General features: G+C 36.7%; 1 protein-coding gene and 1 long non-coding RNA gene across 2 annotated transcripts in view; one reads left to right on the top strand and one right to left on the bottom strand.

Moving 5' to 3' along the window:
* LOC5563768 (death-associated protein kinase related) overlaps positions 1–20291 on the top strand; it is a 470683-nt gene that overhangs the window by 241442 nt on the left and 208950 nt on the right. The window lies entirely within an intron of this gene.
* On the bottom strand, positions 17231–17559 carry LOC110674872. Its single transcript, XR_002499256.1, has 3 exons — positions 17432–17559; positions 17300–17365; positions 17231–17241 (listed from the first exon to the last, which is right to left on the bottom strand). It is a non-coding gene; the product is annotated as an uncharacterized LOC110674872 (long non-coding RNA).

Below are 20291 nucleotides of genomic sequence, written 5' to 3'. Positions count from 1 at the left end.
TAGTTAACCTATTGTTCCTATAGTAGCCCTACTGAGAGAAACTATTTTTCATTATACGAAATAATTGATGAATTAAGAACTTTTTTTTACATCAAACGGAAGCTTTCGATCCACACTTTGCAGGAAAAATATAAATGTTTTGTAAAAATACGGTTTTGATAAGTATTTTGTCAACGCCGTGATGCTAGTGCCACTATAGGAACAGAAATTAGAAATAGTGCTACTATAGGCACATGTATTCCTATAGTGGCACACGCGATAATAAATACAAACATTTGAGTTTTCGTATTTTTCATATTTTTCCCACAGAACCAAGATAAAAAGCTTTCACATGATGTAAAAATGATGACGTCAGCGTTATTTTTCGATTTTATACGAATTTTTGTTCTTAGCTATGCGGCTATTGGTACATCGACCCTACGGAATATAGTAATCATAAAATCATGATCAGGGCATTCACATAATCCTAGGTGGGATTATGATAAAAACATTTAGCAGATAGACAGGATTACAAAATAAATCTTGGGCGCGATTCTGATAGAATCTTATGCAGTTTTTTCACTGAATCCTGCGCATGACTCTTATGTGATTCTAGTCATGGTTTTTGGTAATATTCTTACAAAATCCAGGGCAAGTTTCCTAGAAAACTGAAATGGAGTTTTTTTGTGAACTAAATAAAAATTGGTTCAAGGTTCAAAAAGGCTGGGCAACCTTAATTTGGAGGATCCTTCAAGGATTTTTTTTTCAGAGATCATTGTAAGTGTTCAACAGGTATTGCAACAGAAGCTTCACTAGATTTTTTTTCGTGAAATATACATCGATTTCTGAAATATTTGATCGACAATTTGCGGAGATCGTTTCTGAAAAAATCCTGGATAAGTTCTCTGAAGAAACTCTAAGAGTAAAAGCTAAGGGCATTTTTTTTCTTATAAAATCCTAGTTGAAATCCCAAAATCTCTAACGTCATCTTTAGAGGAAGTTCAGATTTCCAAATAAAATAAATGAATCGAATACACTGCGGTACACGTTTTTGTCTCAAGCACCAAAATACAGCTATTTACTAAACTAAGGGTTGCTGAGTTCATTGCCGTTTTCAGAAATATCATGGCACGTCTAGTTTTCGAGATATTTACTGTTGAAAATGCAAAATTTGACTATTTCAACCAACTTGCATGCAAGTTTGCCAGCTTGTACGGCAATTTATTTGCTTAATTTGCCACAGAATTCAAACTTTATGTGTAAAACGATAATTATCAATAAAGTTCATAATATTTTCGACGGTTATATGTTATTTTTTGGTGGTTCAGAAAAGTATTGTATTTTGCAATATAAGAGAAACGAACAATTTTCTATGGAAACTGCACGCATGTTGAAAAAAATCGATTTAAACTAAATTTTATCGTGAAATTTCAATTGAATTATATCTAAATTGAAAGTTCAAGTCCTATTTAGCATGTTTGGTAGATCATATCACACAAAAGAATGATAAATCATACTTGAAATTTCATGTTAACATCAATAAAACCAATGTTTTATATAACTTTGATGACCTGTAGCTAAAAATTGTGACGTGCTGGAACATTTCTGAGAACGGCATCAGATTCAGCGACCCAAAATCTACTAGAGGCACATAATTTGATCCTTGAGACACGTAAAAATGTCATTTTTGTTACGCTGTGATATTTGAAGAAAATAATTCTAAAACAGAAATATTGGCGGAAATTCTAGGAAAAAAAATCAATGAGTCATCAATTCTTTGGATTTCCTTTAGACGTTATCTTAAATGTTTTTAACAAAAATCTTGAAGGAATTCCTCAGAAAGTCTACAGAAGAAATACTGTGAGCTTCGTGGCCGTGCTATTAGTGTTACCAAGCACTTAGCTGCATCGAGTCAAGAAGTGTGGGTTCGATTCCCGCTTCAGTCCAGAAAACTCCGTTGTCATGCGTGATGCTTCCTTCAAAGGTCAAATCGTCCTCTGGAAGCATTAACGTGTTGGTGTCTTTTAAATGAACTTATAAAGAAATCTTCAATCTTCTGAAGGAATTTAAAAAAAATACCTGTAATAGTTTTTTTTTTAATTTTTGGAGAAAATCAAGAAAAAATACATGCAGTAATCCTTATCTTATCTATTATTTTTTTATCTTTCAAACATGTGGTATCTGAAGTTCATCTTTTTTAGACTCTCAATTACTACCAGAGCACTTCCGGTTTATTACAATCTCTTATCTATTGATAAGGGTCAATTTACTTACTCTAGAATTTCATCGAATACAGCATACTCTGTAGCCAAAAATGTATTGGAGCTACTAGTTTCGGCGCTGCTGTCTTGGGTAATCAAAAATCTGACTGTTTTGGATTTTTCCCGACGTTTCGACTCTAATCCGAGTCGTCTTCAGGAGAGAATTCTGTTTAGTCGTATTTCGAATGGTATAACATAATACATGTTATACCATACGAAATACGACTAAACAGAATTCGGACTAAACAGAAGACTCGGATTAGAGTCGAAACGTCGAGAAAAATTCAAAACAGTCGTTTTGATTACCCAAGACTGCAGCGCCGGAAATAGTAGCTCCAATTCTCCCACATCAGTCCAAATCTCCTCGCTTTAGCCAAAAATGTAGTTGGCGCAGTTTTTTTTTCCGATTTTCTTGGTAATGCTTCCGAAAACCAAAGCAAGCCGTTCATTTTTTGTCTTTTTTTTTGTGGCGCCGGTGATTTTTTTAAATGTCGTTTCGATGCTGGGCAGTGCTTCGTGAAACCAACGGTTCGCGTTGTGCGAAAAGATATTGGTGTTAAGTCGAGGATGGATTGTCAACTGGTGAGCTCGTTTCATGCTTATGATCACACGTTTCATCGTGGCACGTTACGTTTATGTAATTTTCAAACAAACTATGTGTGGTCCCCTGTTTCTCATAATTTTAATACACATTTACCTCTTTTCTCGTCATTACTAAAATAACCTACCGTCGATGGGGGTGACAATGGGTCTAGGGGGTGAGATTGGGTCAAAACGGAAAAATATGTTTTGTGAAATATTTCAGCTAATAACGTTGATATTACTAAAATTAATAATTCATATGTTATGAAACATATTATTGCACATAATTCATAACAATATACATTTTTAGAAATAGTAGTTTTTGTTTACTACATCAATAAACTGGCATGTTAAAACTAGATAAAATTTACAACATTAAATTTCTCCTGTACAAAGTATCACGCATGTACTCTAGCCTCTATCGTTGTATTAGTAGAATGTTGAAAGTCTTTTCATTACACATCACAGGTATTTTCCGGAATCTGTTTGATTTTCCCACAAAAAATTATTTTTTTTCGGTACGATGTCTAAAACATTGAAAAAGGGGGTGAGATTGGGTCAAGCAAGAACGATAGTAAATGAAATTCCAAGTCCACTTTTTTGACATTTTACGGTGCCGGGTGTTCTCTTTTTCATTAAGATGTGTTTATTCTTTCTAAATACAGCATTTCTGAAACATCAAACATGTCTAATTGAGTATTCTGTGCATTGAATAACAATACAACGCATTTTGACAACTTTTCAAACCAGCAACTGTGTTTCGTGCGCAGCAACATCGTAAATTTTTATCAAAAGGGTGTTTTTTTTTCTAAATTTGATTATCTATCAGTGTTTTCATATTATAGACACATCTCACGGAAGTACAAATGAGTTGGATCGCTGAAATACTGGGATTATGACGTCAACTTCTGCCTGAAATTTATTGATCGTGGAATGTCGCACTGAAATTTAACTATTTGCGAAGGTTTAAAATAATCACTGTTTCAGTACACCTTTGGGGAAACTTAATGGGCTTTATAGCAATGGGGATGAGACTTTGAAGACAATTTGAGGGAAAAACCAAGAAAATTTATGTAAACTTGACGATAAATGTTGGGTTTACATTATTTTTTCTCATAGCTCTTCAATTTTCAGTATAATCTTTCTTTTAAGTGGGTTTATCATACTTGTAAAACATCTTAGATATCTTTTTGTCTTGTTTGCATCGTTTTTTGTCAATATTTTTCAGTAGTGAATGGTTTTGAAATCATATTCTTAAAAACAAGTTATTTCAATTACAGTGACCCAATGTCACCCCCTCTATGGGGTGAGATTGGGTCATTTTTCATTCACTTGTGGTGCCGCTGTGAATAAATATTTGCCTTTAATTTTTTGCACAGTTTTTAATGTATCATCAAAGTACATACACACCAAATTTGAAGTTTATTTGAGTTAAATTGCGATAGTTATTAAAAAAATAAATCGCACATATCCCTTTTTGACCCATTGTCACCCCCAACGACGGTATAAAAAGTTTTAAATAAGTATCGTATTTTTCCTCCATATCCATTGATCCTTCCCGTGGTGATTATGGAGATGCAGAGATATTCTAGGTCTCTAGAAACAACAATCCTTGCACACTAACATTCCTTCCCCATCCCAACTCACTGGAAGGACTTGGTCATTAATATGAGATCTGCTAAAATGTGCACTTCGAGTTTAATCCCTTTTTCATTTGGATCGAAGTGCAATTCTTACTAGTTCCGATCAATCACGGAGAAGCAACCATTGACATGTACCATCAGTCTATGCTATGCTATGTTATTGGCTATTTCATAGATTTTCTACATATCAACTTTGAGCTCGTTGAACCTTCCCTTAGAGTTGCCGAATTCCACTCAAACTTTCTCAGTAGCTTCCGGGGATCGAATAATGAAAATGGGGAGTGTCGCTTGAGATTTTTGTAGTTTGATCAGTATGGGCCACCCTTATCCCCAAGAAGGGAATTTATAGACTCCGAACGCATGACGCATGATGGGCAACATCGACAACGCAACAACGGGGTGGTTCAGTAATAATAGTGCGCTCAGCAGTGCAAGGAACTGTGCGAGGTGGAGGAGGACGAAGAGGGATAAAACGTGCTGCATAATAACTGTCTTGGCTGCTAACAACCAAACCAACGGGGATCATATACAGGCGTCGACCTGCTCCCGGAGGTCCGCGCACGACACACCTCCTTCTTCTAGAGGTACCATCTCAACCCGCTGTACGCAGTTATGTGCGATGAGAGTGCAGGTTTGTGTTGCATAATCCCTGTGCGACCTGTGGGGAGCGGGGCTGTCCCATGAGGGGGGATAGGAAGCCGCAGTGACATAGTGATGAAGCATTCTTCAATTATTCTACGCTTGTAACTGCTGCCTGGGCTGCAGCAAGTGGTCACTCGAGTGGAACTTGAGGGAATTCTTGTCGTCGTCGTCGTCTTCGTTACTAGTTTGCCATTGCAGCAGCAAAGAGCAGTGCAGTGGTTAGTCAAGTGTTGCGAATGGCTTATTGTAATCGGTCATTGGCACCACACACTAAAGTGCTACCTGTTGCAGCAGAAACCGTCGATTCAGATGGATTAGCCCCGGCAGAGATTGCAAGTATATACGAGCAAAACTGATCCATCGTTATCTTCCCGGCTGGATAGTTCTCTTCTGTTTTGTTCTGCATTACGTCCCTTCTGGAAGAGAACATGCTTCCCAGCAATAGAAATATTAGTAGTAGAACGCTAATGGCGGTGTTCTCACAAAACTGAATTATTTTATTATCACCTTTAACTATATCTTTTCATTGATTGGGCGATGCCATGTTGTAGTGGATGATTTTAAAATTTGTTTGACACTTTGAAGACCGGTACTCAAGCTGTCAGTGCGTGGCAAACTAGATGTTGGTAACACGAACAGCAGCGACATTATCATTCTTAGGTTAATGCTTCTACTTTCCCAGCTTAGTGTTCTTATGAGCACTTGCGCAGTTATTAACTGAGAGCTTTCTTTGCCAATGTTGCAATTTTTAATTCGTATATCGTGTGACAGGTACGATGATAATCTATGACCAGGGAAGTCATGGACATTCCCACTACGAAAGAATCCTGAACCGACCGGGAATCGAACCCAGACACCTTCAGCATGGCTTTGCTTCGTAGCCGCGGACTCTATCACTTGGCTAAGCCAAACCCTTCTAGTCCTCTATTTAGGCCTGATCCGAGGCGAATGACCTCTGCGGCGGTTCGAGTTGAAAATCAGGTTCCCCCCTGTCTGATTATCATATTCTGCTGCTGGATCGCATCTGCGCCCTCTGCTAAACGATTGGAGCGGGTTCGTGCGTTAATTAACCCTCTCCTGTAGCCTTTCCTCTCACCTACACGTCAGGCAGTAGATTTGATGTTGGGGATCATGGATAAAGAAGCTAGGGTCTATTGAAGGACTTGCGACCTGCTGGGTCCCGATCAAGATCCTACATTGTTGCGGCCGCAGGCAATTATCGATCAAAATAAATGGCGGCGGCGGCGGAGCAACTGAACTTGTAATGAAGCTATTTCTCATTTCGATCTCTTAGATTGGCCGGCAATGAGATTGGATGGTAGTGAGTTGGGAAAGAAGTTTCCCCAGCTTCTGGAAGAAGATTTTCCAGTTTCTGGAAGAAGATTATCCAGCTCCTAAATGAAGCTTTTGCAGCTTCTGGAGAGAAGCTTTCCCAGCTTTTGAAAGAAGCTTCCCAGCTAATTAGCAAATTTCCTCGGCATGTAATATTTAAATACGAATTATGATCCAATCTTCATAAGTCATTTGAATTTTCGCATAGGCTTCATTATTTTTTGTTGAATAGAAATTTGTCATTTAGAACAGTATTGAAAACTCCAGTATAAATGATAAAATTGATAACTTCCTACATGCACAATAAGGAATTGAATCATTCGCTACCAAAACTATGATTAACTTAAAAGTTTAGGTACATGTTCGATGGCGTTTTAAAGATTTTTTTATTGTTTCAACTACATTATCCATAGTTTTAGATTGGACAAAATAGAACTCTCCGAATTGTCAAATGCTTATGGCCTAAATAAAAAACTTGAATAAATTTCAAAAATATTAGAAAAACAAGAAATAAAATGAGTTTTAAATACCATGTTACGATAGACGGGGATACGTTCGAGGTGGTCGACGAGTTCGTCTACCTTGGATCCTTGTTGACGGCTGACAATAACGTTAGCCGTGAAATACGGAGGCGCATCATCAGTGGAAGTCGGGCCTACTATGGCCTCCAGAAGAAACTGCGGTCAAAAAAGATTCACGCCCGCACCAAATGTACCATGTACAAAACGCTCATAAGGCCGGTAGTCCTCTACGGGCATGAAACGTGGACGATGCTCGAGGAGGACTTGCAAGCACTTGGAGTCTTCGAACGTCGGGTGCTTAGGACGATCTTCGGCGGTGTGCAGGAGAACAGTGTGTGGCGGCGAAGGATGAACCACGAGCTCGTCCAACTCTACGGCGAACCCAGTATCCAGAAGGTGGCCAAAGCTGGAAGGATACGATGGGCAGGGCATGTTGCAAGAATGCCGGACAGCAACCCTGCAAAGATGGTATTCGCTTCGGATCCGGTTGGTACAAGAAGGCGTGGAGCGCAGCGAGCTAGGTGGGCGGATCAAGTGCGTATCGATTTGGCGAGCGTGGGGCAGAACCGAGGATGGAGAGATGCGGCCGAGTATTGTGGCGTGAAATTGTTGATTCAGTGTTATCTGTGTAGATGTTAACTAAATAAATAATAAATAATCATGTTATTTCTAATATTTTTGAAATTTATTCGAGTTTTTTGTTTAGGCCATAAGCATTTGACAATTCGGAGAGTTCTATTTTGTCCAATCTAAAACTATGGTCAATGTAGTTGAATCAAGAAACATTGTCACTTTTTGTTTCAGTCCAAAACAACCAGAAGGATATTCAGTGTCTAAGAAATCAGATTACTTCAAGTCTACAAGTTGCTATCTAAAATTCAACGACTCTCAGATATTTATTTAAGTGTAATTTTCAAAAGAAACATAAGTGTTTGTAAATTTTTCATGCAATTTAAACATGTTCTTTACCTCGATAGTACTTGCAATATTATCTGAATCTGCAAACTATCCAGATTCACGTAAATATTTTTGATAGTCAAAGATCAGGGATCTATAATTTCACAATACAGTTAACTCTCCCTTACTCGATATTCCGTATCTCGATATCGAGTTAGAGAACCATAGTAAAAGTTGGTTTTCATGGCTAACTCGATGGTCCCTTGGATCGCAGTTGCACTGTTTTTGTGTTATGTAACACGATACCTCCCTAACTCGATGGTCTCTTCAATATCGAGTTAGGGAGAGTTGACTGTATATGAAACTAAACACCTAAACACAAATATTTTCATTTGGTAATTCATCAATTTTAGACTGTTTTAAATTAAAACTGATATTAACAGGGACACACCAGATGCAATTTTGCATAAAGATTATGCACAAGTATCTCCTCTTCATGTGATGATATGAGTCGTTACTAACGGTTGGGTGACAAAACGTCGAAAGACAAAATGTCGAATGCCAAAATGTCGAAAGGACAAAACGTCGAAGGGACAAAACATCGAAAGGACAAAACGTCGAAAGACAAAACGTCGAATGCCAAAATGTCGAATGCTAAAATGTCGGAAGGACAAAACGTCGAAGGGACAAAACGTCGAAAGGACAAAACGTCGAATGCGAAAACGTTGAATGCCACAACGTCGAAAAGAACAAAAATACCCGAATGTCTGACAAAACGTCGACTTTTTCGATTAACTCATCTACTAGCAGGACCATTTTTTTACTACAACAAATAAATTAAATCGTTTTTTTTTGATAATATATAAAAAACGATTATTTGTGTATCATTTTTTCACAATTCCTTAAAAAACTTTTGTACTCGATTTTGTTCATGGATGATCTGGATCCGGAGATTCTTCGAAATTTTCCGAAATCTCAGGCTACAGACTTTTTTTTCCAGTTCGGTTATTCACTTTTCGAAACTATAATTTGACGGAAATCTGTTATGGAAAAATAGTAAGAAGTAATCATATTTTTTTTGAAGTTTTTGAAGATTTCATGAAGACACCTCAACCGATTTGTATGATTTATTAAGAGAAGCTCTTGGTGTTGTATAGCCCACATTTATTTTTTTTTATATATTGACTAAAACAAAATGTCGCCAAAAGAAATTTTATATCGGGAATATAAATACCCCGGAAAAATCGGATCAGTGCAAATACATTGTTTTCCAAAGATATCTACGGGATACCATAATTTATAGCTGGTCTTAGAAAGGAAAGAAAAAAAAAATAAATAGCCAAATCTTGTCAGAATTGTTTTGGCATTTTTTTCAATTTTTGAAACGATAAAACAATTATTGGTGTCTCTGATTAAAGTGCTCATTTTGAGATTCTCTATACAAAAAAAAAAAAAAATCAATACACAGAAGTCATTTCAAAAGTGCATATAAAAATGTGCTGGATATCCTGATGAAATACATCTATTTCCGAAAAGCAAATCAATAAATCGATTCAATTGTACTTATCCGATAAAAGAATGAGTAATTTTTTGAAGAATAAAGAAATCACTATTTGTTGAAAATTCAGTCAATTTGATGAAATTAATGTTACTGATTTGTTGAAAGAAGAGCGAGTCATAAGGTGCGGCGAAAGAAAGCTTATCATCTTTTTCATCTTCAATCGGTCTTATTCATCAACAGGCTTGTTTTGTATTGTGTAATTGCCTTCTCATCACTTCAGCAATTAAGTTTAGCCATAAGAATAAGATGTCAAATCTGATATCTTTAGAATTCTTTTTGAATGAGTTACAACCATTAATGGATGTATTTTTGGTGGGACAATGAAAATTTTCAGAAATATTTGTTTTGCTCACGTTTTTTGCATGGTGTTCGTTTTACCACCAGCCGCTGTTCATTTTACCCACATAGTGCAGGTAAAATGAACATTTGCATCACTTTTTGATAGCGATGAAAATATGTGAAAATTTATCTATTTTAGTCTGAATCCATGTCGCTGCTATAGCTTACATCCTTATTTTTGATGTTGTGCGATAGAACTATACAAATTTCTCGTTTTCTATCAGAAACAAGATGATTTCCTTAAGGTGTTCATTTTACCACCCCTTCCCCTACTTCCTTGAACATATCTTCATTATCGAACAACATCTCAGGCCTCCATTTCAGTTTCCTTCTCAAAGTGCTTCACTGCTTCTTTTCTCGCCAGAAATGACATTTTTCTGAAAAATTTGTCCCACGATTACTTTGATGAAAATTGTAAAGTTGTGCTTTCTCAGGCCGCGCCGTTCGCATCGCAACCATTTTTTCCTTAGAAACGCTTGCCAATAACAATCGCTAGAAAAATGACTGCTTTCGACGTTTTGTCCCCTTCGACGTTTTGGGATTCGACGTTTTGGCATTCGACGTTTTGGAATTCGACGTTTTGTCTTTCGACATTTTGTCCCTAAACCGTTACTAACTATTTCTTTCGCCCCCTTTCTGGCGTTTTCTCCCCCCATATTCATGTACATATGTGTGTTTTCGCTCCCTCGGGTCTTAAAATCGCCCGCAAGGGGGTGAATTCCCCCACTTTAGGAATCACTGGTCTAGAGCTACGGTCTGAATTCATTAGGATTTTCACCAGAAATTAGAGGAAAAATTTAGCCAAAAAATATGCACAGACACCTACTGATCTTTTAACTTTATTCAGAAACTGTCAGTTTTGAGAGATTGGGGTGGTATCGATCAGTCAACGGTCTCAGAGGAAAAAGAATCGTTCAATCAACCCAGAAGGAAGCCGTCAATAAGTAAAATTAAACTTGCAAAGTATTTTGTCTGAAATCTGCCAAGAATAATGTGGTTAAAACACCTAGAACTTTGTAAAAAAATATCTTTGTAAAAATATATCAGGAATTCGACAAAAATCTCACTAAGTGCTCCCCAAAATGAACTCTCTAAGATACGTTGAAAAATCTTTCAGGCATTAAGCCTGGAGTACATAAAGAATCTGGGTGAAATTCGCCTAGAATCTCACTATGGAAACGCTACGAATCACTTCATATATGAACCAATTGCAGATATTTTCAAGATTCCTCCCAATAATCTGGAGTCTATGAATTATTACTTTAGCAACAAAGGCGCCTGCCACGCCAGAATGCAGATAAATCAGGGGAAGGGTAGTAGACACTCTCTATGAGAATTTGTCAAAAAATGCAATTTAGTATAAAATTTACAAAAAGTTTTGCTAATTTATGTAAATGAATCGTTGGAACTCCGTCTTTGAGATTTTATCTTATGTTAATTCCGAAAAGATATATAAGCCAACTAGTTTGATTCATCAAGAATTTCAGATGAAATGTTGCAAATTGCTAAGGACTGTTCATTTAAGAAAGTGGACACGTGTTTTTTACAGTAAACTATTTGTTTTCGAACAAATTCATGAGTTTACCTAAAATACATGGAAATCAACGTAATTTCGATCAAATTCACATAAATTTGAACATTTATTGAGCATTTCTGGAGAATGCTCTTACTTTTCTTTTGATACCTCCCATAAAATTCTGCACAACTTTTTTCTGAACTTTTCGAACTGCTTCTTGAACTGCTGACCACATTTTCTTGAAAAAATCGATGGAGCTTGCTTCTCTTCCATCCTTCTTAAGATGCCGTTTGATTATTGCCCAATATGTTTCAATGAGGCGTAGTTCTGAGCAATTTGATGGATTCGATCATTTTTCTACAAATTCGACTTATTCCTTCTTGAGCATCTCCAAAGTAGCTGAAGCATAGTGAGCCGATGCTAGGTCTGGCAAAAACAATGGAGGCATGGTATGCTTTCAGTAGGTGGGCAGAAGCCATTTTTAATGCATTCAGTTCTGTAATTTTCGCCGTTGATTGAACCCGTCGTGAAATATGTAGTATTTTCATACCGCAGGAGCAAATTGCTTGCCATACCAAATCATTTTTCCCAAATTTTTCTGTTGGGATGTATCGTACGTCGTCAGGAATATCTGTTTTGGCCACAGCGTTGAAAAAAATCAATTTGGACACTTCGCGATTTAAGCCAAATCTCGGAACGGCAGTTTTTCTGTACACCATTTGTGCAGAAAAAAAATGAGAGTCGCCATGTCAATTCGACCCATCGTTTAGAATTTATATTTTTTTTATGTCAATTTTTGTCTGCTGTCAAAATAAACACTTGAGATCACACTGAAACAAAATTTTATTTGTTTTTATGGAATTTTTACACAAAAATGCTAATATTTAGGTGTCCACTTTCTTAAATGAACAGTCCTTATTAAGCTCAACTATTTGAAGGAAATTACTTTATGTTTCAGGTATAGTTCCATTGTATACCAAGTGAAAATCCCTTGAATTTCGCGAAAAATCTTACGAGAACACTATGGGCGGTTTCCATACAGACTGGTGGCCAGAACTATTTTCACCATTTCATGTCGTATTTATGAGTTTTGTGATACAAATTTGATGTTTTATTTTCAAAAACATGTTATCGTGACTAACTTTTGAATAGGGCCTATAGCGAAATAATAAGTTTTGTTATTAATGATGCATATAAGCCATTTATGCGATTAACGTTGTGCAAACAATTATAAATGTTAGAACTTACATAGAAATGATGATATGAATGATTTGGCGATATTAATTTGAATTATTTTTTGGCTGTTATTCATGAGAACTGGTTAAAAGTATTGGAAACATTCAAAAAGCCCTAAATTAAAAAGGTGCAAATTTGTGCAGCTAAATTCTTCACGATCCTTTAGTTTACATCTCAAAGTACCCTTGGAAATAAATTTTAGCCTGGGACAACTTGGGACAAAAAAGTATGGGATGTGTAAAGTTTCGATATAAAATCAAATTTATTTTTTTCAGAGCACTCCCCGCATTTTTTCGACATAAAGTACGAATTTTTGTTTCATTTTATTTTTCATAGATAACTTTATGAATAAGCTTTCGGACAGTGTATAAAGATCTGTATAAAATATTACGATTATGCAGTATATTGTATTCAATGTGTACCTTGTGTTTGCACTGAATTCTTAATTTTTCTTAAAAACTCTATCTTTGACATACTGTATCGAATAAAATATAAAACATCTTGCCTAGATATTCCAGGAATAACTTAATAGAAGTGTTTACTATGGAATGATTTACAAGAAAAACCTATCAGAACAAGTCATTTTTTCTATTATTGGCCACCTGATCGCCCATAGTGGAAAAATCTTTCAAGCAAACTTCCTTCAAAAATTCTGTTAAGTACATGAACTTTGTATATGTCAGTTTGATTTTTCTCAGGCGCAATAGGGCTGGATAATTCTTAAAACATCTTCTTGAATTTATTATAAAATCCACAACTTATTGTAACCTGATCTGACAACAGTGGCTTTGACTAATTACAAGTGAGGTCCGTGGAAGAGCCGAGGAGTCCTTCTCTGTAGTTCGAATAAAATCTTCCTTCATTCGTAGAATTCTCTAATGTTCTTAATAGAATCCTTATTAGAATCCAGTATGTTTCTAGATGATATGTTATGGTTCTGGTCAGAAATACGATACATTACAAATGGTATCTTTCTTGAGTTTATTATTCAATTGAAATCATTCTTGATTCTGGATTATCTTCAAGATTCCAATGACTCTTACTCTGGTAATTAACGGAGTACAAAAAGGGCATAACTTCAGGGCGTCTCAATCGATCCCAACCTAGGAAAATAGGATTCTAATGAGACAAAATTCGTCACTGAATTGTGATGAAATTGTTCATATTTTGAGCGTATGTTCAAATCTGAGATGTAAAAATATAAATTTTCAAAATGATTAGCTATACATACATAAAAAAACAATTCACTGGAACATGGTATCTTCAACGGCCACAGTACAGCCCAAACGTACAGGAACACACAAGAAGATTGATCCCCAAAGCAAACAGTCAATTAAAAGCATTCATATTCCACGATCAACTCCTAGCCCAAGCTCTGTCCGCGTCCTCCTCGAAAAAGGTGGACTGGTACTCGTTGCAGTGCTCTGTGTAGTTCTCCGTTCCATTACAGGGTTTGATGTCATAGCGCACCAATAGCGAACACCCTTACATTCAGTAGAGTAAATACCGGAGACCTACCGGAGTTACGGAAATTCCTGGCACTTGACGCCATTGCGCAGCCATAGGTCTACCCGAGCAAAAGACAATTTTCAATGCTTTCAATATCATGAGAATTGGGTCCTAAAATGTTTAATGAATTCTTGTTTTTATTTAATAATACGAGAGAGCTTGTTCTTGCAACTACTTTAGCATTTTTTCTAGCTCAAATTACGTTTATAGCATTTTAAAACTTCAATTTTAAAAATGGTTCCAAATATGAACCTTGACACTTGTGATCATGTTTGACATTCACTTTTTCGACAAAAATGCCACAGGGCTTATAGTTTTAACACTGGGGTTGTTCCTATCTGACATTTCGGAAGGGACACGGGAAACAAAATATACCCAAAATTTGAGTTTAAACCAAGGGGTGTGACAAAAACGCAAAAATCATAAAAAAATGTTTTTTAGACGTAAACCAATGAAAATCATTTAAAAACTAGTGGTCTCGGCAAACTTCGTCTTGCCATCAAGTAGGCTGTTGAAAACCGCTACGAATCGTCCCATACAAAATGACAGTTCCGTTCACTCTCGTTTTCCGACATTCCCGGTCAATATCATGAAACTTTTATACACACAAACACGTCGGAACCCTTGACGAACAAAATGGAGAAAGAATAATCGAAATCCGCTGACCCGTTCGCAAGCCATTTCGTGACATACAAACACCATTTCATTTTTATTTATATAGATTGAGTAAACATGTGTTCTGCCCTAAACTTAAGCGTTTGATACTGAAATTGGGACAGGGCTTCAGGACCCTATTGGGGAATGCGTTAGGTTCTTCTTCTTCTTCTTGGCATTACGTCCTCACTGGGACAGAGCCTGCATCTCAGCTTAGTGTGCTTATCAACACTTCCACAGTTATTAACTGAGAGCTTACTTTGCCAATGTTGCCATTTTCGCATTCGTATATCGTGTGGCAGGCACGATGCATACTCGATGCCGATTGAAGTCAAGGAAATTTCCTTTACGAAAAGATCCTGGACCGATCGGGAATCGAACCCAGACACCTTCAGCATGGCTTTGCTTTGCAGCCTCGGACTCTAACCACTCAGCTAAGGAAGGCTTAGAACTTAGAACAATTGGAAAAATCACTTCTGATTGAAAATTGATCATGTATCATTCCCATAGGTATTACAATACCAGATCTTATTATCAGTTTGATGTTCAAAGAATATGCATAAGACGTCATTTGAGGTATGTTACCTCTTCTGCAAGGCTCTTTCATACACGCAGCGAACTGGACTATCGAATTTCATACATTTTGCGTTATGAAAGCTGGAACGATTATTGCAATACGAACGCTTTATGTATCGTTTTAGCATCACTTCACATCAATGCGTTGATAGGCGCGTGGTGTGCGCTCGGGCCTGTCGATCGCAAGGTTCTTGGTTCGATTCCAGATTGCCGCGTAAGTATTTTTTGCTTTAAAATTCTGGTTTCATAAGGCAAATTTATGAATTTCAACCCGATTTCTTGTGGCGAATTTTCATAAGGGGTTCCTATGTTTATCGATAGTCCATTTGCCTGGGTGTACCTTATTCAAATTATAAGTATTAAAAATTCTCTGTTACGAAATACCCTAGTTTGGTATTCTGCAGAGCATTTTTTTTCTGCTCGGGTACCCGACCGAATCGACCGCCGCCGAAGTCATGAGATGGCGATTATCCGTTCGTTATGGAGTATTGCCTTTGTACCGGTCGTCATCTTCGGGTTCGAATTGTGCCCCCGAGGTGTCTTACGGTACCACCAATGTCCAAGTTTTATCCGGCGACTTCCACCGCGACCACACCACGCCGCCGACGTCGTCACATGACAAAACGATTCCGCCGTCGTCGTCGTCGTCTTCGTCATCATTGCGGTTCGGTTCGGTGTACTCGAATGCCTGTGCCCTGGGTTTCTTACAAACCTTACAATTCCTCCATCGATTTCAGCGATTGCACGGTGGGCTCTTTTCATCAAACATTGACGAGCTCTTGAAAAAGTTGATGTAGAATACCCCAATAAAATTGTAACTGAAAACGTTTTCGAAAACGAAAATGTTTTTGAATACTTTAAAACGGGATATGTACTAGTTTTTTGAAATGGTAAAGAGGACGAACAGTTTACTTTTCTAACAGTAAAAGCATACATATAGAATTTATTATTGAAACCTGGATTCAAACTTTTTGTTTCTCGTCGATCGTTACTGGATGGAGCATGTGGTGGAGTTGCTATCATCATTCATTGTCATATAAAACATCAATTTATTTGTCATTTGAAACCAAAGTTTTTGGAACATGACACATGGCTTGATTAATATAATTTCATAGCTGCCTATTTGCCTTTTCAATGCACTGGGCAGCAAGTTAATTTGCTTCAAACTGGCTTACGAGAACTTATTCGCAATAAGTCAATATTTTTGTCATCTCTTATGGAATGAGTAGCAAAGCAATTCCAACGGCAGAATTTTATTTGAAGAGTGTTCTTCGGGATATTTTGTCAATTCAATACCCTGGTAGCCCAAACTGTTTTCGTCTTCTACGATTAATTTGGTCTTAACCGTTTCTAGTCAGCTTTGTACCCAACAGGTTACTCACGCTAACTTTGGTTCTGATCATGTCATTGTTACATTTCAAATATCCCATGAAACGATTCTTAATCTTATCAGCTCCACTTTTAATTATGTTCGAGCCGACTGGAATACATATGAAACATACATCGATAGTAATCTTGATGTTAACATTTGTTTGCAAACAAAACTAGATATTGATACATTTCAAATTTCTTTCAAAACTGTCAGTCATGAAATCATCTGAGATGCATTTTTCCAATTTTGGCCACCAAAAGACCACCGTGCCTTACTGCCGCTCCACGCAGGTGAGGGGATTTAAAAATAATTGCGCCAAGTAATAACAATCTCTCTCCTTCTCAAGCGGGCGCGCGAGTGAATCATAATGAAAATGCCATCTACTTCCTACCGGTCGAACTCGGCGCGGCACACACATTGGCCGTTGTCGTCGTCGTGCCGTACCGTGACTGACGTTTCTGCGCACTAGGGTGGTTCAAATAGCAAAAGAGTTTAAAAATCCTTTGTTACGGCAGAAATGGGATTCTGTGAGGGTCAAAGCCGAATTCCTCTAAGCAGATCGCAAACTCCAATTGATGGGTGCGAGATAGCTAAAAGCTGAAATTTATTGTCTTAAGAAATCTGTGATAATAGTAATTAAGGTTAGGATTATGATCTACTAGTTATTTAAGTAACTTACTATGATTCTTCTGTGATCAATAGCATAATATAACTTTCACTTGATTAAGAGCATTTTAACTGTTAGCTACACATAGAAATATAAGTATTAATCAATTATTTACGTAATTCAACTATAAATCCGCACTATTACATTGCATGACTTTTCATATCACTCTACAGGCTCCTTTTGACAGATCTCTCTCATCATCAATTCTATTGCATGACATTTTGGCTTGTTTGACATTGTCATTCTGTTGCTGTGATATAGCACAGCAGTGCTGGCAGCAACATCCATCTTCCATATAATTTTTAGGATGTTGGAATGTCATAGGATGATGTGCTAGTAGCCATCGCATTAAGCATTGATCAGTGAGAACTGCAATTTCCCCAGTATTGCAGTGAATGATGCTGATACAATCCGATGCCAAACAATTTTCTCAAAACTGCTTTAGCATTGTACAATAACATTTTGATAAATATTGATCTCTTTTTGGAAATAATGCAAAGAAAATGCATCTTATCGTATTCTCAATCCGTCGTATCGTTTTCAACTCCGTCGCAATCAGTTTCCAGATTCGTCTCACAACTTACGGTTCACTGTGTGTATTGAGTGGTTAAAACACAACATCCCAAGTAACCATAGGCACTAATAATAAGCCCTTAATCAGCATCATAGATGCGTACATGCATTATAATAGCACCACAAATGCTTACACACCTTATAACAGCACTTCCGCTGCATAGAAACCCTATTACAGCATCATTAATGCTTCTAAGCCTGATGCATACAGGCATTAAATGAGCACTATATTAGCTTTATATTCGAATACAGGGCATGTTTAAATGCCATCCAGTGTTTTGACAGAGATACCACGTGCTTTGTGTTTGCATACAGTGGTAAGAGGGAGTCAATCATAAATCTTCTCACTACTACAGGGTGTCTACTACCTGGAAAAAACTGGAAAACCTGGAATTATCAGGGAATTTTATTCAACCTGGAAAAAAACCTGGAATTCTCAGGGAATTTTGATCACAATCAGGGAAATTATTTTGAGGCAGTAATTCATGATATAATATGTTCACGCCAAAGGATTTGTACGTCATAACCCAGAGCTATCATTAATTGCCAGAAAACTCTTTCATTCGAAAAAAAAATGCGGCTGCGCCGCTCTCAAAATACTATATAAGTTGTTCAGTGAGGATCCATTCGAGTATGAAATTTCATGAGCTTATCAAAACATGATCTAAATTTATTCGGTCAAGGATTAACATATCTAGGGCTGATAGCAGGTTTCTTTTTAGAGACCATTTTTATACAAGTCTCGAAAAAGTCTCTATTTTTGATAGAAGGTATCTGAAGTCTCTATTTTAACTAAAATTGTCTCTAAAGTCTCTTTTTTTCCTTATCTTGCATGCAGATAACTTAGATGCAAAATTTCTTCTAGTTTTTCTCGAGAACAGCTTCAGGAAATATCCTTGTGGTTTCTCCAGAGATTTTATCAGGAATTCTTCAAGAAATTCTTTCAGCATTTTTTCATAGGATGCTTTCAGGAGTTCCTTCATAATTTGCTTCAGGAAATCCTTGAACATTACAACGTTTCAAATTGTGACATATTACGGGTCAGTGCGCAAAATCAAGAGATTTTCAACTAAATGCATTTGTATTGCATGATTTGGCGAAAGTTAACAATGCGTCACATGTACTGCCAAAAAATAACAGTTTGGAGCTGGAAATAAGGGTAAAATGACCTTTTATGGACAGTAGAAAAAGGAATCAGGAATGGATCAATAAATAAAACCTAAAGGCGCTTTTCAGATAGTTTACACTTTCGATAGCTCACACCCTGAAGAGCGCCCATGAAATTTTTGCGAAAAAATCTGAAAACTATTCAAAATAAATGAAACAGTCATTCAAGTCATCGTGCAAAAGTTTGAGTTCACCCCTCAGTATGGTGTATTGTGCAAAAGTTTGGGTGTCTTTAAAGAATATAAGATTACGATTCTAATGAGACCTTGTTTTAAAATTTTGGTCGATCCAATGCTGAGGAAATTACAAATGTTTTTTCAGTGTGTTTTTTGAAAAATGTCACAACTTTAAGTTAAAATTTAGTGTACAAAATTCAAAAAATGTTTTTGGAAAAATACATTCGAAGTAAGAATAACTCTTTGCCTTTCGAATACGGCTTAAAGAGTTTTAATTAGACGCGTAATCACAGAGATATGGACTGACCACTTTTGTATGTTTTTTAGGGGGTGAACCCAAACTTTTGCATGGGAGTGTATCTACTTAAATATGTTAAATAACACGATCGATTCAATTTGAGATATTTTGAAGAATTTGGCTTTTTCGCAGGTCAGAACTGTATGACAACTTGTTAATACATCGGTAAACTTAGTATTTATTGTAAAATATGCCCACATATTTAATTTTGCGCCCATGAAGCTGTCTTAGTTATCTAAACGACCGATGGAAATGAATGTTACATAATCTGTACTAAAAATACGAATGCACTTGAAAGTCCCATTCAGTTCACAGAGCTTTTACAAACGAAATAAAAGATATCATCATTGACAAATACGATTCATTTGAATAGCTTTGGTATTGTTGCCATCTTCATATTGTAATATTGAATATTGAAATAGTTCCAGAATGCTTTACATAATGTTTAGGTGGGTGGTAGGTCATTTGGCATAAAGTCGTTTGGCATAAAGTCGTTTGGCATAATGGTCATTTGGCATAAAGTCGTTTGGCATAATGGTTGTTTGGCATAATGGTCGTTTGGCATAATAGTCGTTTGGCATAATCAGTCTGAAACCAAGAATTTCTCAATTTTCTTTTTTACGTTTCTATTGAATCTTTCTGATGACACAAGGCTTGTTTTGGACTCAATTGATACAAAATGACACTCTATTCAACAATCATTCGCTCTTGAATAAATTTAAGCATATTAGGAAAATTATAGGTATTATAGGTATGATAACTGTTAATTTTATATTTCAATAAATTTCTC

This window comes from Aedes aegypti, chromosome 1 (genome assembly GCF_002204515.2).
Source record: "Aedes aegypti strain LVP_AGWG chromosome 1, AaegL5.0 Primary Assembly, whole genome shotgun sequence".
Lineage (NCBI taxonomy): Eukaryota > Metazoa > Arthropoda > Insecta > Diptera > Culicidae > Aedes > Aedes aegypti.
This window is presented reverse-complemented; position numbering and strand designations above follow the sequence as displayed.